Source organism: Mastomys coucha, unplaced genomic scaffold, assembly GCF_008632895.1.
Source record: "Mastomys coucha isolate ucsf_1 unplaced genomic scaffold, UCSF_Mcou_1 pScaffold16, whole genome shotgun sequence".
Classification (NCBI taxonomy): Eukaryota; Metazoa; Chordata; class Mammalia; order Rodentia; family Muridae; genus Mastomys; species Mastomys coucha.
Window position 1 is genome coordinate 3720831 of NW_022196898.1, and position 831 is coordinate 3721661.

Below are 831 nucleotides of genomic sequence, written 5' to 3' on the forward strand. Positions count from 1 at the left end.
ACTCTTTGGTTGGTGGTTTAGTCCCTGGAAGCTCTGAGGGTACCTTTACATTTAAAATAAAAATTCTAAAACAAAATTTCACTAAGATGCCTAGAGTGGCCTCGAACTGGCAATTCTGTCTCAACCTCTTTCTTACCTGGGCCACCAGGACAGGCTCTATTAACCTTATTTTCCTAGTAAAGTTTAAAGAAAAGGAAATAGAAAACAACCCACAGAGAACTCTTTGTGATAGTTAGCACATGATAAGCACATGCACATGTTAATTTTTACTATTGTCCTTATTTTATCGATTCAGTAACAAAGGATGCATGGCTCCAAGCATCATTTCAAGGAGTATTAAATAACCTCCTTATTGGTCATCAGCCAGAAAGATCCCAGAGCTCCCCCCAAAAAAACACAGGTTATGATTACTGCTCTTGGTTGCCCCCCAGAAGTATGCAGTAAGACTCTATTGCTGAAGAAACCACACACTTGGTTGTAGGACATAAGAAATGGACCTGGAAATGACCTTCCTCCTGTGGCAGAGTGATCATCACACACAATGTCAAAAGATGCTGCTGTCAAGGAGGGGAGAAGCATTGCCACTGTATGCCTCTGTAAACTTTGAGAACTACAAAGATGACACACTAGGCAAGATGTACCCGTGTATGCAATCGTGGCACAACTTTCGCAGGGGTAACTAACAGCTTTCTAATTGGATTTGTGCTCTACCATGGGAGGAAATTCATAACTGATATTATAACAAACCAAATCAAAACTTCGTTGTTCACATCAGCATGTCATGCATAGCCAGTCACCATTGCGGTTCCCATAGTTCATAAGATGCATAAG